The 23,997-nt window shown below is 38.6% G+C and overlaps 1 protein-coding gene across 1 annotated transcript in view; it reads right to left on the bottom strand.

Moving 5' to 3' along the window:
- The window catches only part of KCNMB2 (potassium calcium-activated channel subfamily M regulatory beta subunit 2), a 626,403-nt gene that overhangs the window by 304,416 nt on the left and 297,990 nt on the right, over nucleotides 1-23,997 (bottom strand). The window contains exon 2 of the mRNA XM_075861645.1: nucleotides 17,128-17,303. The gene's annotated coding sequence lies outside the window, so the exon portion shown is untranslated. The remainder of the gene's footprint in view (nucleotides 1-17,127; nucleotides 17,304-23,997) is intronic.

The raw sequence follows: 23,997 nt of genomic DNA, 5'->3' as shown, positions 1-23,997 counted from the left end.
CCTCTGACGGTTCATCTGTGACAGCTGCGTCCACCACCATAGGGCTGGGGGGTCCAGTGGCAGGAGCAGAACTTGTGTCGTTTTCTGAACTAAGTTCTGCTTCTGACGCAGTGTCTAACAAAAAAAAACAAAATTTACGGTAAACCGCAGGTAAAAAACGCTATTAAAACAGCGAAATCAGCAATAAAAAAATTAATCACAGAGATCACGGGTAATCCAGGGGTAATTACGGTTAATCTAGGGATGATTACGGGTAATCTGGGGGTGATCAGGGACCAATTATAATGGTCCCTGATCAGTTTCTATTTATAGGCAAACTCTGCCTTGCACTCACAGCACATGCGTGCGCCATTTTGTTTTTTTCCTGGCGGGTGAAGGGGAGGTTTATGGCAGCGGGGGGGGGGGGGGGGGCTAACAATTAGGTTTTGTTATCTCCTTTCACCAAACATTCATGGTGAGAGGAGATAAAAAGCTAATATTCACTTCACACTTCATTGTAACAGAGATCGCCGGTATTCGTTGAATACCATCGGTCCCCAGTCAGTTCTCCAAGCCCTCAGCTACCCCCAGTAGCTGAGAGCAGAGAGCTATCCCTCCTCCCGCCGGCGCTATTTTATTCCAGTGTAATAACGTAAAAAGGCAATTGCATCGGAATAAAGCCTGTTAGTGGCCGCTGTAACACTAATGGGCGGTCACTAATAGCTTAATAGTACTCTAAATGGACATGTTGTACTATACTTCATCTTTAATAGTTTACTATAATGTTTTTACTCAACATTCTGAATAATGTATTTAAGTATTACTTGTATATTTTATATCTAAGGGTATGTTCACACGAGGGCGTCCGTAACTGCTGAAATTACGGGGATGTTTCAGCCTGAAAACATCCCCGTAATTTCAGCCGTAACGGCATGTGCATGCGCTTGAATGTTATCTTATAGTGACATCATTATGCCTGTTTATTCTCACTATTGAAATGTCAACATTAAATGTAGGATATGAAGAGTTAAACAGTTTTGTTTCTTGCTGATATTTCTTATTCACAGTGAACCACAAATGAAGCAGAAATATTTACATCACGTTGTCGTGTCATGTCCTTGCATTCCTAGAGAGAAATTGTTGGCTGCATTTCCAAATGTCCTTATCTCTACACAAGCATACATTTTATGCTTATTGCGGCCTCATCTTCTGAGCAAGCAATATCTGTAAAGGGGTTAGATGCTTGCATGGCGTACGCATTCTAAATATTAATTATGTGATCTTATATGCATCAAATGCAATTAACTTTACATAAAATATCATTTCTGTTTCTCAAGGTTTACAGCACAAACTCTGTGTAAGGCCCCATGCACACAGCCGTAATTTTGATCCGCAATTGCGGAGTGTAATTGCAGATCAAATTACGGATCCATTCATTTCTATTGCCCACGGACACCTTCCCATATATTTAAGGGAAAGTGTCCAGGCTGTAGAAAGGCTCGGCAAAAAAATAGGACATGTCCTATTTTTTTATTTTACCGACCGTGTTCCCATACTTTATAATGGGAGCACTGCCCGCAAATGCGGGTGAATGTTCACGGCCGGCCGTAGCCGCAATCGCCAACCGGGATTACGGCTATGGCCTTGTGCAGGGAGCCTGAAGAACACGTTTCATGGAAATTTGTTGATGGAACATCTGCAAAAATTAGATGGCAGTAAAACATTTATTTACTTTATCGTTTGAAATCTATTTGTAATTTACAGTGGCTTGTGAAAGTATTCACCCCTTGGTGCTTTTCCTGTTTTGTTGAATTACCAGGAATTAAAATGGATTTTGGGAAGGTTGTACCATTTGATTTACACAACATGCCTATCACTTTAAAGTTTTCTTATATTTTTTGTAAAAAAATAATTATCTTAATTATTGTTTGTGTCACAGTAAAAAATAATTTGCACCTTTTAATGTGAATAAGTATTCATCCCCTTAAAGTCAATACTTTTTGCAGCCACATTTTGCTGCAATTACATATGCAAGTGTCTTGGGCTTTGTCTCTATTAGCGTAGCACATCTAGACACTGGGATTTTTGCCCATTCATCCAGGCACATCTGCTCCAACTTCTTCAAGTTAGATGGCTTACGTTGATTTAGAGCAGTCTTTTAGTCCTGCCACAGATTCTGAATTGGATTGAGGTCTCGGCTTTGACAAGGCCATTCCAAGACATTTAAATGTTTCACCATAAACCACTCCAATGTAGCTTTATCAGTATGTTTAGGGTCATTGTTCTGCTTGAAGGTGAACCTCCTTCCCAGTCATAAATCTCTTACAGACTGAAACAGGTTTCCCTCAAGAATTGCCCTCATAGTGCCATACATAGCGTTTCCCATGGTGGCCAAAAAAATTACATTTTTGTCTCATCTGACCAGAGAACCTTCTTCTATGTGTTTGGGGAGTCTGCCACATGCTGTTTGGTGAACTCAAAACGTGTTTTTTTATGTTTTTCTTTAAGCAATGGCGTTTTTTTGGCCACTCTCCAATAAAGCCACACTTTGTGGATTGTAGGGCTAACATAGGTTCTATAGACAGATACTTCCATCTCCTCTGTGGATCTTTAGAGCTCCTTCAGTGTTTTTATAGGTGTATTTGTTGAATCTCTGATTAATGCCTCATTGACCGGTCTGGGAGTTTTGCTGGTCAGCCGACTCTTTGTAGTTGGGCCATATTTTTTCCATTTTGTTATAATGGATTTTTATGTTGCTCCATGATATTTACTTCTCCACAACTTTGTCTCTGACCTGTTTGGAGAGCTCCTTGGTCTTCATTGATGCTTTTTTAGTGGTGTCGTAGGAGCAGAACAAATGTATTTATACTGACATCATGTGACAGATCATGCGACACTTTAATTGCACACAGTGGGACCTTGTTCAACTAATGGCGTGACTTCTTAAGGTAATTAGATTGACCAGACCTTATTTAGGGGTTTGATACATATGTAATCACAACTTTAAATTTTTATTTTTATTTTTTAAACACAATATTTTGGACAGTTTTGTGATGTCACATAAAATCAAATTTAAAATCCATTTTAATTACATATTGTAATGACACAAAACAGGAAATACACCAAAAAAGTGTGGAATACTTTTACAAGGCACTATAAAACCAGCTAATAAAGTTTCTCAGAAAGCTAACCTTGGCCATGGAAGAAAAAAAAATTAAAATAAATCAATTATATAACTATACATGCATGGGTTTATATGTGGTTTTATAAGTTTATTGCATTATTGTCAAATTTATATATTATATTAGTTTGTATTTATCATGCATTTGCCAGGCATAGTCAGTTAAAAGCAATTTAAGAAAATTTACTTGCCATTTTATAATATATAGGGGCCACTGAACAGCTGTAAATAAGATGATTTCTCAGTGGCCCTCTTAACTACAACCCTCTAAAATGCACTCTTATTTTTATGACTATTTTCTTTATTCCTTCCCAATTCAATGAAATCCCAATCCTTCAAAGGGCAATGTACCTCATCCTTGACATTTCAAAGCTTTAAAATGATCAAATAGTTTTGGTTGGCATCTTAAGCTGCCTTTTGTGAACATCTTATGTGTTATTTGACCAAAAGAATAAATGAATCCTCTAATATGTGATTGTCCATAAGACATGTTTACTTGGATACGAAACAAATATACACCCATTACATTTGTTTGTTGTCCTTCAAGTTTTTCTAGGGTCCTCTATTTAGCATTCAAAGTTGACAGCAGTATCATAGACTTCCTTTCGTTTGTGTTGTCAGAAATGTCCTTATAGAATTCTTATAATGTACATCTTATATTTCCTCCACATCTCCCCATCTCTCACGTACCTCATACTGTAGCTTTAGACTAAATCTAAACTAAAAGACACATAAAGTGTTCTCAGTATGTCATAGTTGTAGCCTGTCATAGGTCATAAATTACTCTCTGATGCTCAAAGTCCCTCAATGCTGATCTCAAGGACAGTTGCTAGCAGAGCAGGAAGAAATTTTGTTTATATATATTTGTCCATAAACATGACATATGCCCAACATGCATGTACGCCATTTATGTAGATGATGAGTGAAAATAAGTAGTACCCCCTGCAGTCACTCTCCCCAAAACGATAGAATTGCAATTAATCAGGTTTTTTTTTTAATATGTGTATGACATATTATATATTTTGTAAATTATCTCTTTATTTAATTTCAGACCCGAGTAACTATAAACCAATAGAGAACTTCATACAGTTAATGTTTATGGGATGTCATATTTTCCTTGTACATATTCAATGAAAGGCCTTGAATTGACCTTCAGCAGCCTAAAAGTATTTCCTTCACCCCACCGCTACTTTACCTTAAAAAAACAAATATTATTTCATCTCCAGTTCTGCAGTTCCTGTTTCTTTAGACTGCGGACTGCTGATTTTTCAGTAGAGTTGACCTTTAAAGCAATACTATCTGCAAAAGTTATTTAGCTTATTTAAAAGCGATAAATGTTACCTGTGCATGGAATTTTTTTTGTTGAATTTGATCAATTTATTTAAGGGGAGTTCACACAGAGTTTTTTGGCACATTTTTTTTACGCGGAAAATGAGCCAAAAAAACGTCTGAAAACACCTCCCATTGATTTCAATGGGAGGCGGAGGTATTTATTTACCGCGAGCAGTACAAAACGCTCGCGGAAAAAAGAAGAGACATGCCCTATCTTCGGGCGTTTACGTCTCTGACATCCCATTGACATCAATGGGAGGCAGAGAAAGAATTTTTCGCTGTGTTTTTTGCCCGAGGTGCTCAATGGCTGCAGATGAAAAACGACGCGAAAAATGTGGCAAATGGCGTGCAGGCAGGTCAAAATCTGCCTCAAAATTCCAGACGGAATTTCGAGGCAGATTTCTCTGCCTGCAAAAAACTAAATGGGAACAGGGCCTTATACTTTATTTTTATTTTTTAAATGTATCTTTATTAGGTTTTCAATCAAATTTTTACAGAATTAGAAGAGGAACAAATCAAAGTATTTTACAACATTATCTGATGTCATTTTGCCAACCCCACCATCCCATCCCAGACAAAAAATAATAAAATTAATGAGATCAATTTATAGGAAATATTTTGTCTTATGCTTTGTTTACTTATTGGAGGAGGAACTGCCGCCCTCCCCTTTATTCACAGTCTAGAACTTATGATGACATCATCAGCATCTCTCCCCAGATAAACCCAGCTGCTCACAGTAGTGATTATAAAGTCATAGCATTCAATTTTACTCTAGCCTACGTCTCGGTTTGATGCCAGCACATACAACAACTGCAATATGCCATTATGACTTTTAGCTTAATTTGTACATGGCAAGAAATGACACAAAAAAATAAAAACTGTCAAAAAAATCATGATATATTTTTTCACCCCAAAAAATATTTAAAATGTATATTACTTTCTGATGCCATTTTTTTTTCTCCATAATATCACTAACATCTTTTCATATGCTATCTGTTTTCAACTTTGGTTCTTATTATGTTAAATTTGTTAAACTTCTTTGTTTGACTTAATATTTTTATAGGATATTCAATGTCTTATTTTTAAATTTGATCAGCCTACTGCTTTTAAGGGTATGTTCACACGCAAGTGCACGCGTTTTTCGCTGCGTCCATTACGGACGTACTTGGAGCTGTTTTTCAATGGAGTCAATGAAAAACGGCTCCAATTACGTCCCAAGAAGTGACATGCACTTTTTTGATGCGGGCGTCTTTTTACGCGCCGACTTTTGACAGCGAAGCGTAAAATTACACCTCGTCTGAACAGAACATCGTAACAGCCATTGCAAGCAATGGGAAGATGTTTGCAGACGTATTGGAGCCGTCTTTTCAGGCGTAATTCGAGACGTAAAACGCCCGAATTACGTCTGAAAATAGGCCGTGTGAACATACCCTAAAAGTTCTGCTTTTGAGAAATATAAGGGCTTGACAATGCGGACCACAATAGTCCTTGTTTTAAAATTTAGGCATCCACACTTGATAGGACACATCCCAACATGTGATACAATACTTCATAATGTATAATGTAAAGTAGAGGGCAGTTTCAGGAGACATTTGAAAAGATTAGAATCTACCTTTGCTCTCAGATATTTTTTGCCATGAAATTGTAAACAGTGACGCAATTGTAGAAAAACATATTTAAATAACTTATTATAAACGCTTAATAAGCGACAGATATTTATAACAATGACTGTAAAGAAAAATTGAAGGAGTTGCCGGAAGTCCAAGGGTGGACTAAGAGAGCAGAGGGACAGGGCGGGACAGTTTTTGGCAGTGGGCAGGCATAAGAAGAGGTACGAATGAGACTGACGGATTATTACCATAAAAGGCGCAAAATGTTTGCAGACCGTTATTTACAATCGGAGGAGGAGTTTAGGAGAGGGGATAATGGCAATGAACTTTTGACAGCAGCGGCCAGCGAGGGGTGAATAGAGTTCAATAGGTGAAATGCTGGTGACAGGTTTCCTTTAAGGCTCAGGATCCGTGGGAGTCCCAAAGGTTGGACTCCCATTGATGAGAAATTAATGACATAGAAATACCCTTTCAGATAAAAATACATTTATATTTTTATATCTATTTCCGTTTTGCTAAATTAAAATCTCAGCCCTGCTGAATTAGTATTTTTGCATAAATACATAGACTGTATTGAAGGTATTGTACCCAAAGACAAGCTGGTGTGTGGGTCTCACAGCTAGGACACTTTGCAATAAGCTGAGTAAATTCTTGTTTTATATGCAGTGATGCTACAGAGAAAAGGATGTATTTTCCTATTGTAATCCATAGGCATCCTTATTTTATCCTCCAAAGCCAAAAACTGTGCTTGATGCAACTCTTGTCTCCAGCTAATAAAAGGGGTTCTGAGCAGGGTACACCCTTGTATTAGTTCCAGTAAGTCCTTGTATTAGTCCTAATAAGAAGAGGCTCTATTCCCCTCAATATGAATATGTGGATGCATTAATCATAAAGCATACAATACATACATTTAACACAGTGTCAGACCTTATTTTTACTAGTAGTATCTGTCCTGGGAGCATTTTTTGAAAGTTACATCTACAGAAATATAATTAAAATCGTATTGAGGGATTTTTGTAGAATGTGCCTCAGTATGGATAATATCAAAATTCTTTATGGGAACAGAGGGTATATTAATACACTTATTAATACACTTAAATGACATATCCTTTTTAAGCAAATTCATTAAAAAATAACCCACATATTTTTAGGCGTCAATTCATTGCTTATAGGGGTATACAATTATCATTACACTGTATAGTACTGCATCAAATTACAGTATGTACTGTACAAGCCAACCTTACCACTTGCTGTATTAAATCCAAAATGAAAATAGCTACCCGGGCAGGAGTACATTTAAATTGAGGAATTTGAGAAAATCACAGATGGTGATGTTTTTTTCCCCTTTTTTTCTCTTTATTTTTTGACTAGTTTTTACAATCTGCCATAATTATCATAGCAGGAAGTATTCACAATATATTTTTATCATCATTGCTTATTTCCTTCTTTTAGCCTTGATTATTTAATTATAAAGTCAAACACTGGGCAAACAAATGCATATTATTCGGCTTTAGACAAATAACCACTAAAAATACTAGGCGGACATAATAGTGGATGAATAATACATTCTATGCAAGTTTAGTAGCAGCTAATTCTAAATCACATACCATGTCAAAATGATTGACAATTGCTACATTTGAGAAATATCTCTGCTGTAGACAACTTAGTGTACAGCGTAATGTACAAGTGTAGGGCTCATCAGAGATCAGTATATATTAGGAGGAGAACAGAGTTAACGATCCTCAGTATGATACCGAAATTCATAAAATTTCCATTATCCGATTTTATAGAACATTTTATTGTGATATTATAACTGTGTTTCTTGTGTCTATACTAAGGAATCACCAGTTTCTGTAGTGGGAAAAAGAATACAATAAAAACATAAAGAAATCCCTGTAGTATTGAAAACATTCCGTTCTTGGATTAATATATAAGAACATCAAACACTGACATTGGGGGAAAGAAGAACTGTACCAATGTACTCTTTCCTGCATACAGTAAGTTTGTGGCTGTAAAATGATCCCATTCACAGTAGTAGCATTTTATGGGAAAATCTGTGAGGTTTTCTATACCTTCTGCTATACATTGATAAATACTGATTATAAAAATAAGCCAGAGATAGAGAGGCAGCCTTTGGTTATGGTGCCTGTAGAAAGTGGTGGGTTCAGCTCATGGCAGTGTATAGCCACTCAAGGTTCTCTCTCACCACAGACACCACAACATTAGAAAACATGAAGATGCAACTGGGAATCAAATACCAAGAGTTATGGGTTTATGTACTGAGCTGTTTTATAGCCAAGAAAACAATACACATAAGTAAGAGTTTTGCACACTACCCTCGGTGGACAGTATCTGTCTATCGATATCTATCTATCTATCTATCTATCTATCTATCTATCTATCTATCTATCTATCTATCTATCTATCTATCTATCTATCTATCTATCTATCTATCTATCTATCTATCTATCTATCTATCTATCTATCTTTCTAAATATGTCATCTATCTATCTATCTATCTGTCTGTCTGTCTGTCCGTCTAATCTAAATATGTTATCTATCTATCTATCTATCTATCTATCTATCTATCTATCTATCATCTATCTATCTATCTATCTATCTATCTATCTATCTATCTATCTATCTATCTATCTATCTATCTATCTATCTATCTATCTATCTAAGCTTTCTCTAGAGCTACTATATTGTTGTACAGTTATCATGATACAGTAATTGGACAGCCCATTTATAGCACTGTTTCCCCTTAGGCACCAGGGCCCAAGTGCAACTGCAACCTCTGTACCCTCTATAGCAATACAACTGAATTAGAGAATTCTTTAATAGGTCCATGACACATTGTTGTTTTATCACAGGGCTTCGTTAGCAATCCTTATGCACATAAAACTTCATCATCAATTCTTCTACCCTCAAAGGAAACTATAATTTGTTTGTTTTTTAATTATTGCTTCTCCCTTAATCTCCTGTAGAATTTCTTACACATTTGTGGGTCGAGGATGCCATCACAAACTTCCTGTGGTGTCTTGAGTTGTAGTGCCAGGCACAGCCACTTGTATACATAATCCGCTGTGACCATGTAGACAATGAAGGGCCTTTTCATTGTACTTATTGAAAGGGGGTCCTAGAGGCCAGATCCCCACTGATCAATATTAATATGAATTCTTTAAAATAAACAAAATGTATGAGAAGTGAAAAAGAAAATGTGTAGCGATGCCGGATGGCCACAAGATGGCAGAACTAGGCTCCACCTATAGTAATCCCCTTACCAGGGGACTAACAGTGCAACTCGGGACCTTATTCCCAGGATTTACAGAACTGAATTGTGAGCCAGCTGGACTGTCGAAGGAAAGCAAAATAGGGAGCATGTGTAATGATGGGGGTAGGGAAACGGACAAGTGAGCCCTAATCTACCCGCCACTCTGTCCCTGCCTACTTGCAACGACCCGCCCTAGGCGACGGGGTACAACTGGGCGGTGGTCCCTACGCTCAGTAAGTGCACGAGACAAACAGACAAGGGTACACAAAGCTAAGGGAAATGGGGCAGTTGCCCATGGCAACACCGTGAGCAACAAGAGTGGTGAACGGGCCGAGTCAAACCAGGAGTGTACGAGGTACCAAACGCAGAGCAGGAGAGTAGTTAGTAAGCCAGGGTCAGTATGGAGCAGGATCAAATAGTCAGAAGCTGTAGCTGGGCCAGGAAACCACACGAGAAGATCACAAGCAAAGGAGGAACAGGAAAGGCAGGTATAAATAGACAGAGGGCGGAGCTAGCTCCGTCTGGCCAGGCTGCGATAGGCTCTCCCACTCCTAAGCCTGCCATCCTGAGTGGTGGAAGATGGAGTCAGTCTCAGAGACATAGACTCAGGTGCAGACTGATTACCTATGGGCGTATACACAGAGGTTGTGCCTGGCAGATCCTTTACAGCATGTTTCACAATACTAGCAGGCAACCGGAATACAACAAACAGGAACTCACCGTTTCAACATAGAAATTTTAACAAAATAAAGATGTCATACAGATGATGGGAACAAATGGATGATGGGCAATAATAACATTTGAATAATGATAGCAAACAGATGATGGGTGATGGTAAAAAGGTGAGCCTAACTCTAACTTGTCCTATATCTATCCCTTGATCTATCCATAAGCACTGACAATAACACCAAAAAGCACTAACTCTCACTGTCCCAAACATTGTCCCTAAAAAAGTCCCTAATCTGCAGACAATGGAAAATACTTGAAACCAAAGGCAATGAAAACAAAACTAAACATCCAAAACCAAGAAAAACAAGGAAAGCAGAACAGAACACAATTGAGACAGAATACAAACAAACAACTACACAAGACCAAACACTGAAGTAAACAAGGACTAAAGAAATACAAGGCAGAGCTGGAAAAATACTAGACTAGGCTGGTAACACAAAGAAAGCACAAGTAGACACACATAGCATATGATATTACCGACACTCTAATGCTGAGGCCAGGGATTTTTAAGAAGAGGTAGACCAATGAGGTTGCACTAACTAAAATAGCCTTAGTGACTCACATCAGTGGGGGGGGGGGGGGTCATCTGACCTGCACTGATGAATCAGCTGTTCAGCAGATGCCTTAGCAACTGCCCCAGCTGCTGATTAATATCTAGGAGATAACAAGTGTGCAGGAACATACCTGCTTTTTGTAACAAAATGTAATGAACTCCGCCGTAACCCACAATGAACCCTTTTCACTTTACAGAGCCCATTTGAACTAAAATTTGGGTCATTAGGCCACTAGTAATAGTACTCCTGTGCTAGAGCTTGTTTCTTTGTACCCTAGCAGCATTTTTACCTATTATTGACATGACTTGTGTCTGACTTTTCTTCCATGTGCTGATACCTCTCTGTTGCGACTACTGATATTGACCTGATGACTCTATATGCTGTCTAATTCTGTATATCTGTGCTCTTTATGTTACCAACTTTATACCTGTCCCATATCTACTCTCTCTGTTCCGTTATACTACCAATTTCTGTCTAGTTGCTATAAGCAACACATAATACCTGCTCCTAGTACATCTGCCAATAGCTATTATTTGTTCTCTAATTAGATATCATTAGGAAAAACAACCTGTGAAAAACTTGTGTTTGAGACTGGGGGTCAGCAGAGCACCAGTGACCAAAACTATGAAAAGAGGGGGCCTTATATGAATTGTATGATCTACTGTGCCTTTTCTCTGATGACCCTGAAGAATAGGAGAACTTAAGAGGAACACAGGATGCCTTTAAAATAATGCTTGCCATTTCAACTCCTTAATCCACAAGAAGAGGCAGCACTCCAGTGGTATAAAAATGCAAAATGTATTCACCCAACATACAGGCAACGTTTCACCTTCCCATTGAAGGCATTGTCAAGCTATGAATGTGTGTGCTCCAAGCATTTAAATAGTGTGCAAAAGTACAAATTGGCAATGTATGATAATCAGATATGATTAAGTTTAAAGTGCAAAGTGCAATGCAGTAATACAACATACAAATACTGTAATTAATAAAACAATCATGTGAAAGACATGTGAATCAGTAGTTCAATAAAAAATAGGCATATATCGCAATAATCACAAAAAATACATGCATGTGCAATAAAGTGTCACTGAACATATTACGAGTTACAGCTGGCACTCACCCCAAGTCGCTACGAACAACACACCTGTTCAGGTTTTAAAGTTTAAAGGTAATACAATATTACAGTCATGACGATCTCGACATTTCCGGATTCCTCTGTTAACCAATCAATGCTAGATTGGAAAAACTGTGGAAAAGAGGTCATCTGATGCAGCGCGTCACGAGCGCATGCGTACTAGTTAGACTGAGATCTTCATCGCCATCTTGGAAAAGGTAAGTATATCTCTTTATGTCTATCCCCTGTACTGTAATATATTAAGTGCTAAAACATATATTGCTACCACTATTGATAGCATGTTGGACAGGATTAACTACTCCGGTTTATTCCATGGAAACAGAGACAAAAAAACGTATATTAACATTTAAAGAGAAAGCACTCTACTTAGGTTCTCAGAGAAAGATGACCCAATGGCTTCTTACGACCAATGAATGCTCAAGTAGAACCATGCGCGGTGGATGATTATGAACGTCGAGATCGTCATGACTGTAATATTGTATTACCTTTAAACTTTAAAACCTGAACAGGTGTGTTGTTCGTAGCGACTTGGGGTGAGTGCCAGCTGTAACTCGTAATATGTTCAGTGACACTTTATTGCACATGCATGTATTTTTTGTGATTATTGCGATATATGCCTATTTTTTATTGAACTACTGATTCACATGTCTTTCACATGATTGTTTTATTAATTACAGTATTTGTATGTTGTATTACTGCATTGCACTTTGCACTTTAAACTTAATCATATCTGATTATCATACATTGCCAATTTGTACTTTTGCACACTATTTAAATGCTTGGAGCACACACATTCATAGCTTGACAATGCCTTCAATGGGAAGGTGAAACGTTGCCTGTATGTTGGGTGAATACATTTTGGATTTTTATACCACTGGAATGCTGCCTCTTCTTTTGGATTGTGGTTGTACTTGTTTGGGGTCTCATGTCAAGTTTCCCCTGAGGATAGCACCCACATGTCATGCTACGGTGCAGCTCCTATACTTCGTTTGTAACTCCTTAATCCAGAAGTTCTATGTCATTGACATACAGGTTTGTAGTTTGGTCATTTAAAATCATGAACTAATGGTTCAAGATTCAGTCATTTAAAGATAAGTGTGGAATGTTTTCAAGATGCTATTAGAGTAATAAATGATGGGCAGGTGCTGACATTAGATTTGTTCAGGATTTTTTTTTTTATCTCTACCCTCTACCCAAATAGTAAAACTTGCTCCTACTTAAGTTGCTTTAACTCCTTAATGACCACCCACCGTCTTTTGATGGCAGGCGGTGCATGTCCTTAGTCAACAGCGACGTCTTTTGGCGTCGCTGTAGAAGAGGCTGATGAGCACTCCTGTGATTGCTCATCCTCTAAGCAGGAGCTGTAACTAACAGCTCCTGATCTTAGAACAGCCTGCTAAATACAACTGGGGTCGGAAAACATTCCAACCCCAGCTGTTTAACCCTTTGATCGCCGCTGTCCGTGACCGCGGCAAGATCAAAGGTAATTCCCCACTTTGATTTCGTCATTGGAAACCCGGTAACGTGATCAAACACCGGGGAATCCCTCTGCAGTCAGCTCTCGTGACCTACAAAGGACCCCAGGGCTGTCTGTTCATTAAGCCTGCAGTTCCGGCACACTATGTGCTGCCCTAACATCAGCCTGTGTCATAGTGACACAGTATGATGTATTAGCATACAGAAGTATGCTAATACATTACAAGTAAAAAATAAAGTTATAACTAAAGTTATCCCTGAATGGGATTTAAAAAAAAGTAACAAAAAAATAAATACATTTTATAAAAAGTCCAAAAAAAAAGGTCATTATTTTGCATAAAATATATGTTATTGCCCCTACACTAAATAAATACAAAAAACCAACACATATTAGGTATTTAAACGACCGTAATAACCTGAAGAATTAATCGAATGGGTTATTTAGTGTGAAATATGAACGGGATAAAAAATAAACAAGAAAAACGATGCCGAGAATCAATTTTTCTTATAATCACACTGTAAAAATATTTTTTTTCTACTTCTAAACTATGAAAAAAAATAATAAAATTTCTCCCGCATAAAACAAGGCCCCATACGGCCACGTCAATGAAAAAAATAAAAAAAGCTATGGCTGCTGAAATGCAGAGAGGTAAAAACTGTAAAATGTAGCTGGTCATTAAGACCTTTTCAGGGCCGGTCATTAAGGGGTTACAATTTCAGGTTTATAAATCTCCTTCTGAACCTCCAGAAATGATTGCATGGATTTGCATATGTCACAGTTAACTCACTTATTTATTTATTTTTTAGCACAATTAGTATTTTCACAGCGCTAAGCCTGTGCTTGTATTTGGATGGTTACTGGAAGCCTTAACTTTGATGTGCTAAGAAAAAGTAGCCCTGTAGGAATCGCCATATGTTTTACACCAAATGCACTGATAAACTCTTATTAATGAAAAGTGTGTTTGAGAACCAGGCTGTTAAAGGGTTGCTTCTTAGACACTGATGCAAAACAATGGACCATGGAAAGGCCTTTGTATGTATGGGAGCACGGTCCAAAAATGCATGTGGCTGTTCGTGGCCGCCAGCGGCCATCCGTGCCCTTCATCGCGGACCGTGATTACGAGCACGGCTGTGTGCATGACGCCTTAGAGAGTACTGGATAGATTTATTCAAAATGTTGCAGGATTAAGTTTTGGCATTATGTAAGAACAGTTCTTACATAATTATTAAAGTGTCACAAGGCTCATCATAAATGCTTCTATGATAAAACTCTCAGCACCAGTTCTGACCTGTCGTACATGTGATCCACTATTGAAAAAAAATAAAAATGTTTTTAGCTATTGATCAATATGTCGTAGCTAACAAGCCACACCCCCACCAATGCGCTGCCACTCCCCATTTAAAACACAAAATAGAAAAGTGTCTTATGCATCATTAGGAATCTCAAAAAAGTGTAACACAAATCACCTTAGACAGTTTTCAGGACTCTCTTACTCCAGTTTTTAACCATAATAAATCTGCCCCATATGTTCCTCTTATTATTTGCACGTTACAGCTTTCTTAGTCACTTTTTCCATCAATATCCATTCTATTTGTAATGGATATGTCCTTAAGGGCATGACCACACGTGGCGAAATTGCTCTGGAATTCCGCTGCGGACAGTCCGCAGCGGAAATCCGCAGCGTACACGTTTCTCCATTGCCTTCCACAGCTTTGTGGTTGGGTTTGTTTACACGTTGCGGACAATTCCGCTGCGTAGCATAGGCTGCGGTGCGGAATTTGGTGTCCGCAGCATACAATGGTTGTTGCGGACGTGTAGAGGACTTGTTGCGTACTCATTGCGGAATTTCTCCATTGACTTCAATGGAGAGTCAAAATTCCGCAATGAAGTCCGCAGCTGTTATGTGTGCTGCGGAGCGTATTGGATTTGCTAACATGACATTTCTTCATTCTGGCTGGACCTATGTATTTCTAGGTCTACAGCCAGACTGAGGAAGTCAATGGGGCTCCCGTAAATACGGGTGACCAGTAAATAGTCACTGTCCAGGGTGCTGAAAGAGTTAATCGATCGGCGGTAACTGTTTCAGCACCCTGGACAGTGACTTCCGATCACAATTTACATCAACCTGTAAAAAAAATAGATGTTCATACTTACCGAGAAATCCCTGCTTCTTCCTCCAGTCCGGCCTCCCGGGATGACGTTTCAGTCCAAGTGACGGCTGCAGCCAATCACAGGCTGCAGCGGTCACATGGACTGCCGCGTCATCCAGGAAGGTCGGGCTGGATATCAAGAGAGGGACGCGTCACCAATTCAACGGCCGGGTAAGTATGAATTTCTGTTACTTTTACTAGGGAAAGGGCTGTCCCTTCTCTCTATCCTGCACTGATAGAGAGAAGGGAAGCCCCCTTCCCCTCAATACGCAACGGCTAGTCCGCATCAATTTAATGCCCATTTTAGGCAGAGCCGCTACAGAATCTGCAACGCAGATTCTTTGCGTCATTGATGCGGACAGTGGCGGAAGAACACCGCCACGTCTGGGCATGCCCTAACTGATTGAGAAGCAAAGCATAGCAACGGATGACATTGGCTGTAATGGTACAAATAAAGGCATAAGCCATCAGAAAAATCTCATTGAAATCAATAACGATGTTATCAGAAATTGCCCTCTACCTTTTTCTGGAAAATTACAGATTAGAATAAAGTAGACAAACTTCCTTTTGATCAGCTACAACACTACAACTGCTGTCTGTTGTTGGTTGCACTCTGCTGGATGGATTAGATTTGTTGACTACTCTGGGGTTGGATAGATTTGCATGTATATACTGAGCATATTCTATCTGTATCACATTATTATGTTTTAATAAAGGGTTCTAAAACTTTATTAGGTACAGTTAACTAATAGGGCACAGTTAGTACTTTAGTTCCATTATACATAGCACCTGCAGGGATTTATTTACTTAAAATGACAGCATGCTTATCTACACATTGCTTTTTACGTACATTGAATATATATAGACATGCAGTAAAGATGAGTGTAAGTAAATAAACAAATCCTCCCTGAATTCAGCGGTCCTTGAGATCAGCCCTTGCGCGCCAAGTTATATTGCTCCGTATATTAAAAAATGAGAGCGCAACATATGTTTCTATATAAAGACATAACAGTAATGAAGCACACCAACAAAGAGCAAATAATTGTGTTTCTACCTCAAAACATGAGAATCATATAGGTATTTTATAGCTATGCGTAAAAAAATAAAAAATAACATTGTAAGGTCTAAAATATCATTAATTGAAGAAGGCTATAGGTCCCAGTGAAAACTCCAGACGTAATTGTCCTAGGCCAGAGTTTATGAGCCTTTGCTCTATTGCAGCCCAGGATGCTGCATTCATTACGACGAGACACAAGCTTCGCCTCCATTTACACCTTCAAAAAGAACAATCATTGTACTGGCCTTTTTCCTATCATATGAAGTTATATGATTCATACTACATTGCTGAGTAACAAAAATGTGCTGGTCCATTGTGATTGGCACAACACTAAATGCTAAGTTGGTATAGTTGGCAAATAATACAATATAACTTCTTCATGATCATGTAGGTTTTAAAGAAAACGGCACCAAGTACCAATGATCTATTAAAAAAGCTAATTAATTATTTAACACAAAGTTTCAATGCATTCAGTATATAATATATACTAGAATAATAACAAGGTTATAAATGAGTATCTTAATAGTAGACTTCTATGGAGCTATATTATCATTTTCCACCTGCAACATTATACATGATATACACAAACAAGCCTAACACAATAGATACAAATAAACGCTAAACAATTAGTAAGAAATGTGCAACCTACCTTTATTTTACAATGCCCTGATCTCCGCATGTTTGAAAGATTCTTTGCTTCTATTGTCACTGATCTTTGAATCTCTTTTGTAGACTACCTTGTAAATTTGCTCCATGGAAAGAATAATTCCCCTCATCCGAAGAAGACTTACAGTAGTTTTGTGTTGGATAAGTAACTTTTGTATCCTGTCAGAAAAATGTGAGCATCATCAGACGATATACAATATTAATGTCCCTAGCACTGTCACCGTGTCACCTCACAGATACAACATAGTTAAAGGAGTATACTCCAAATTCTAAATGTAACCATACGACATAAAAAAAAAAAAAATCCCATGTATTTCTCTAGAGGTCCTAGCAAACCAATAGGTTCCTGAAAAACACAGGACTTAGATTAACCAGTGGAGACCTAGTCCAGAGAGCCATAGGGAGATCTGACGTGTTCAGGAGATCCTTGACTTAAATAAAAATCCCATACACTGCAGCAAAGAGAAAAGAAGGCATTTCACACCCTTCCTAGTCTCTGCATCCTATTATTCATATCTTTGTTAAATATCAATAATCTCATTTTCCACCTATGTATGCTCCAGCTAGTCTATTATGTCCTTGGATTGTATTTGTTCTCGCACAGCCAAGTTCGATCCAAGGAAATCTCTCATTGCTACAATCTCTTTCTTCTTTCGACACAGAGAAATAAGGTTTCTTCTTGCTGTCCCTTTCTCAAAAAAGAAACAACAAGCCTGCCAGACACAAAATATGGTTAGGGTCGTATTTGTCAGCACAAAGCCATGCTCGATGGATGCCTGAAACAGTCTTATCCAGTGTAAAAAACGTGAGCTCCTTTGAATTAGGGAGATACAGAATGTGCAGCTCTGGTAGCAGTCCGTCTCTCTGATTCATCAGGGAGTCTCCTTGGTAACTAGCTGTTCCTCTCTGATGACTCCTATTATATCAAAGCTCTCTCAATTTAAAGGTAAAAGAGTCCGTCGAGAAACAAACCAGAATATGTACTATGTTAGTACAGAGGTAGATTGATTTGTGGTATACAACTGGATATTATGTGCTTTGTACATAAAGGAGACTCAGACATACATGTTCAGCAACACACACCTTGACATAGTGTTTGAATATACAATGTAGTCTCTTGAAACCCATCTTTCCTTTTTTTACGTCTTATATCTATATAATGTAAATTATAACTCTCATTTCCAAAGAAAATGATCTGGACAATTGATGACGGAAGCCTTTTATGCTATGCATTTTCTATCTGCAGAATTCTTATTATAATTTTATACCTATATACAGGATTTTAAAACTTAATAGGCACATATTAAGGGATTGTGTCCCAGATTCTGGGCTGCATGCCCCATGCAAAGATTGCTCCACTGACTGCTGTTCTTAAAGTAATAGGCAAAACAGACAGCAGAGGGCATGCTTCTGTATGTTCCTGTGACCTCTGCAAAGCAAGTGCATATTCATGCAGGAAGGATGGCGAGGGGCAGGGTAAATGGGTGGACATGACTCTGCAGTGCTTAAAGTGCAAGCCCACCTTTGCTGAGATTCGCCACATGACATATAAAATTCTAACAGTTGGTACTCGGAATCTGACTTCAGACTACTACTCACATGTAAGAATGTGGTGATCTATAGTCAGATGCTAAACTCTACCTGTCAGAATGTTGTATGTCATGTGGCAAAGCTCAGCAAAGGTGGACGTTAAAGCGGTATTCCCATCTTACACATTTATGACATATCCATGGGATATGCCATAAATGTCTGTTAGCTATGAAAGCCGCACCTATCTTCAGAACAAGAGTCACCAACCCTTCCCACCTGGTGACACGGCTGCCGGCAGAGAATGAATGGAGAGAATGAATCCAGGTATAGAATGAATGTAGAGATGTCCGTGCATGTGCGTGGCTATCTTTATGTACTTCTATGGGGATTGCAGAAACAGCCAAGCATTCTTGCTTGGCTGTTTCCATATGTCCCATAGAACAAAATGGAGAGAGCAGCAATGGCCACCTCTTCAATCATTCGCTGCTGGATGCGGCAAGTGAGGCTACACAGGGTCGGCAGCTCCCATTTTGAAGATAGGTGCAGGTTCCAGAGCTTGGCCTCGCATCTATCAGGCATTTTATCGCTTATTCTGTATATGACATAAATGTCTAAGACGGGAATACTCCTTTAATGTATTGTGTGTTAGCGTTTTGTGTGTATGTGTGTCATTAAATATTGCTAAATAATAGTCGCTATCTCTCTATATTTCTACAATGAAGCTATACAAACCTTGTCATAAAAACTGTCTAGCCTCAGCGGTCATATACCATTCATGGAAGCATCACCGCTTAGGCCTGCGATTGACTGGCGCGGCACGGGACTGATGAATGGCACGTGACCATTGCAGGAGCTTCCGGGACAGGAGCGGCGGCGAACAGAATCTCATCGCTAGAGAGGGGGGGGGGACTTCAGGTGGTAAGTATCTGTTAGTTTACTATGTAATTCCATCCCCTGACCTGCCGTCAATATTGAAAAGAAAATTCTGGTATTGTTAGAAACAGTTTCTGGGATTTCAACAGGAAATGTTTTTTTATTCTTTTTTCCAATTTGTGCAAATATATGTATTGTCTATATCCATGCAGGGTATGATATGTATATATATATATATATATATATATATATATATATATATATATATATATATATATATATATATATATATATATCAATTTTCACACTGTATGATATACAGGCTGTTTTATTTAAAGCATCTACAAGATGTTTGGACATGTTCTCTGCCTGCTTGTCAGAACTGCTGCATTTCTAGCTGAAAGAGAAACTCCAGAACTTCCATGAAATCGTTCCCACCATCCCCTATCCTAGCCGACATTATAACAGTGCTCTTCTATATCCATTAGGCAACCTCTAAGGTGTTTTTTTAGATGAGCATAAACATGCTTCTGTCTTCAATCTTAAAATAAAATCTAAGGTATCACTGTCTGCAGGGATTAGTGTAGGAGGTGCAAGAATAGTGGACATTTGTGTTTGTTGATAGTGTCCTTTTAACTAATGTTGGTTACTTCCCACAGGTGCGGTGTTGCAGTTGTTGCCAAGGGTTCCCTTATAAACACAGTGAAAGAGCAAAGGTCATGTTTCGTGATGTGTTTTCATTTATTGCAGGTTTTAATGTAGCATTATATATATATATATATATATATATATATATATATATATATATATATATATATATATATATATATATATATATATATGTATATATATATGTATATATATATGTATATATATATATATATATATATATATATATATATATATATATGTGTGTATATCTCTTCCAGTTGGACACTGTGATGGCAGACGTTAGGTCCAGGGTACGTGCGGACGCTCTGCACAGAATCACAACGCTCTTAATGTAGGAGTTTAATATATATATATATATATATATATAGGTGGTTTGGCGCCAACAGCAGAGTTGGTACGTGGTGCTGGTTGACCAGACTAGGGTGTCAGTCAAGGCTGTAGATAGGGGAGCTAACAAGACCAAGCTGCAGTCCTGATTTTTGGGATCAGGTTATTGGCTGTACTGGGTAGGGTGAGAGCTGCCAAAAAGAGCCAATACAAGTGGGAAGGGAAAGTTCTGTACTGTGAATCGTGGTGACAGAGATATTTTTACCAACTGCTGACAGACCAGCCATCCCCTGCACCATAAGCTGGACAAGGCCCCCATCTTGGACTATAACCTTCAAGCCTTGTTCCTCTGTATAGAGTACCATTATGGGTGTTAAATTATTCTCTCTAACAGTAATGAACTGTAGCCATTGGGTATCAAGAATGGTGTTTTTTCTTTCCCAGTTGAGCCATTGCTCTGCAGATGGTCTGGGGGATAAATCCCTTACTCTATGGTTTTGGTAGGGCTGTGCAACCCCTCCCTTTCCCCTAGTTAGCCCATTACAGTAGCTCTGGTAATAACATGTCCCCTGATGACTTGCCCAGGTATTTCATACAGAGATGTGGTCAAACACTTGTAGCAGAAACTACAGTAATCAAGATCATTCCAAATTATGTGCAGAATTTTGGAGGACTACAGATGTAGGGCTAAGGTGCGGGAAAAGGCATAGGAGAGGCTGTGCCTGTACAACAGCAAGCAAGTCACAAGCAGTGCCCAAACTCCAGCGAACTACGTACATGGAATAGAAAATATAATTGGTTGGCAATACCCTTACATCATCTACAGGAAACAGAAATCAGCCTGGAGGAGATTCAGTGACAACAGATTAATATACAAGGATATACAGACTTTTATGTTAGTGGAAGATAAATAGAATAAGGTAGATTTATTAAGACTGTTTTCAATTTAGACAGCTTGGAACTAGACTACATGGATCAAATTTATCACAGTGGCTCATGATTTATGATAAATTTGGCACATCCTTAGACTTTTTTGTTACTTTAGACCAGGGGTGCAAAACCTTTTTTTGGACCAAGAGCCACACTGTCAGATTGTTCTACTCCCAAGGGCCGCAATACAAATTAAAGGGGTATTCCCATCTGATTAGTGTGGGTTTCATACTGATAGGTGTGGGCTCTACTTCTGGAACTTGGTGTGGGAAATGGGAAACCATACCATGTTTTTCAGCCAGCGTTATGACCTGGTTCAGAATTGGTCACTGCTTTGCTTGCCCCCTACCAATTATATTTCAGCAGGCTGAAGTTATTTTGTCTGTCATATTGGAAAAAAGTAACTACCCTTGCTGCTGTTGACTTGTGTGAAATCCATAACTTTGTTCCAAGGAACTCCAGGGGTTTGGCATGGGAAACTCTAGCCTACATTGTTAGTATATAGTTTCGTTATAGGCTTCTTATTACAATGATCTGTCACCAACATTTTTCATAATCAAGCTTTAATGATGTGAATGCTGATGTTTTTAACAGGACTGACTCTAAATTAGGGGTTGCCTCAGAACACGTTATTTTTGGAAACCGGCAGCTAATGGCATTTGAAACAAACTAAACGCTATATACGTTGTTTATTCTTTCGGGTCACCAGCTTGGACTCTTAGCATCCAGAATCACTTCCTTGTTTGATGGTGGGCTAACTACTGCCAGGACCTCTCCACTTCATGACAAATTCTTTCTCGTACTGATATATTATATATTATAATCAATTATTTTAAAATCTAAATAAATACTCAAGTTGTACAATAAATAGTTTATCCTATAACATTATAAAATCTTAATTATAATTTCACTTTATGACATAAATATATAAAATAACAAGTAACACATGTTATATTTCTTTTGATGTGTAAATGTACACCTCTCTTTGGCCTGCCATTAAATTGCAAACAAGAGATTTTTTTTTTTTAGAAACTACTAATCACTAATTTTGGGCATAGTTCATGATGTCATGAAATAAAGGAGGTTCCTATTTTATTCCTGAACTGCTGCAGCAGAAGGAGGTTTTACAGGGGCAGGTATCGCCCGTCTTTAACCACCTTTTAACGAGTACAGCTTGTCGATCGGCACTTGTTTGCTCCACTCAAACGGAGCAATGATAGTTAAGTATGGGGACGAACAATCATTACTACGATTGTTTGTCCCCATGCATTTGCATCATGTCGGCAGCACATCCTTTATTTACACCGGGAGATGTGATGACTAGCGACAATTTCTTTACCGCATGAAAGAGGTGATCAGCCGATGAACGAGCATTCACTCGTTCATCGCCTGATCTTTACCCTGTTTACACAGGTCAATGATTCTGAACGAGTGTTTGCATGAATGCCCGTTCAACCAAGTATTGGTCCATGTATAAGGGCCTTTAACCAGGAGCCGTGTGGAACTGCGAGATAAGTGCTTGTAAATATAGTGTAGCCCCAGAGCCGTTCTGAACAGCTTAGAAGCTTCACTATGCAGCAGGATGGAGCTGATTGAATTGCACATGCTCAGATCATGCACTTGTAGACCCAGAGAGAACATGGAGAGGATGGCTTGATCTTCAGTGTGCATGCACGTCCTCTATTAGAGGGCACTGCTGGTAGACGCCTCCAATAGCAAACCTGGCGTGGAAGGTTAGTGGAGGGATTTCTATTCATAGAGACATTTTCAAAAATAAATTTAATTTTAGAAAGTAATAATATTGGAATAATGATACATATTAGATACAATAATGGTGATGACACTACCCCTTTAAATAAGAAACCAAATATTCCTACAGACCAGTATTAGTCCCATTACCTAAAATAACAGTATGGCTTTCATAGCAATAACCTGCCAACAAAATAGCTCATTAACATAGTACAGCATCATTTTACTCAATAAATTAGATTTGCTCAGAAAATACAGCGTTGACAATAAGATCTATTTTAATTTTAATTTCCCTTTAACTGAGATTAGAAGACACCATTTTTCTTGAGATAATGCTACATAATATAAAAAATACATGTGTAATTTGCATAAATTGCTTTAAATAGTGTGCCCCTAGTGGGTGTACAAATGTTGAATGAAGTATATTAGTAAAATGGCACTAAAGAGAGAGCTCTTCTTCAGATTGAAGGGGTTTTATGCAGGGCCCACCTTTGGGCGGTTCAAGCGGGCCCCATACAATGGGCCCCGTGCCTACTGGGTCCTGCACTTCCCATTGCCATCTCCATCAGGGCCTTTATATACGTACCCAGTCACCACTCCTGAGTCAGGTCCTCTTCACCTTCGGACAAAGTGCTGGGTCAGGATGCCATTCAGCATCAGAACGTTATCTGCGCCGCGCTGCCACCCATACAATGTACTGTTGCTGAACAGCATCAGGACCCAAGAGGTGAAGAGAGCCTGACTTAGGGGCAGCGAGGGTAAGTATATGGTA

This window comes from Rhinoderma darwinii, chromosome 4 (assembly GCF_050947455.1).
Source record: "Rhinoderma darwinii isolate aRhiDar2 chromosome 4, aRhiDar2.hap1, whole genome shotgun sequence".
Taxonomy (NCBI): Eukaryota; Metazoa; Chordata; class Amphibia; order Anura; family Rhinodermatidae; genus Rhinoderma; species Rhinoderma darwinii.
This window is presented reverse-complemented; position numbering and strand designations above follow the sequence as displayed.